The sequence below is a fragment of the Penaeus monodon genome, chromosome 34, assembly GCF_015228065.2.
Source record: "Penaeus monodon isolate SGIC_2016 chromosome 34, NSTDA_Pmon_1, whole genome shotgun sequence".
NCBI classification, from domain to species: domain Eukaryota; kingdom Metazoa; phylum Arthropoda; class Malacostraca; order Decapoda; family Penaeidae; genus Penaeus; species Penaeus monodon.
In genome coordinates, this window is record NC_051419.1 from 2,074,658 (window position 1) to 2,075,089 (window position 432).

Below are 432 nucleotides of genomic sequence, written 5' to 3' on the forward strand. Positions count from 1 at the left end.
CAACATGCGATAATCATACCAATTAACAAATCAACAAACAAACGAATTAAAAAAATATATATATGAACCATAGAAAAAAATCATCCTTTTCTGAGATCGCTCCCGCCCCCCCGAGTCGCGTTTGTTTACACTTCGGGCGCCGGGTTGGCCTTGAAGCCGTGACTTTGCTGTTTCTCCAAGGCCGACGCGCGAGCCTCTGAAATAGCTGCACTGCTCGTCGAACTTCGCGAAATTAATGACTCGTTTTAATCGTTATCGAGTCGAGATGTCGCACTGAGTCGCACGGGGTGTAGGTCGTTAATCTTTAACATGGAGAAGAACTGTGAGTAGCATGTCGTGAGGGAGAATTAATGTAATAGATTACTGAGTGTGAAGAGGCAGTGTCTTGATGGGAGTACTGATTCATGGACATTGTGACGCCTTGTAATTCAA

At 44.4% G+C, this 432-nt stretch overlaps 1 protein-coding gene across 1 annotated transcript in view; it reads right to left on the reverse strand.

The window, feature by feature from the left end:
* The window catches only part of LOC119594516 (alcohol dehydrogenase class-3-like), a gene marked incomplete at its 3' end in the record, with an annotated part of 11,191 nt that overhangs the window by 10,373 nt on the left and 386 nt on the right, over positions 1-432 (reverse strand).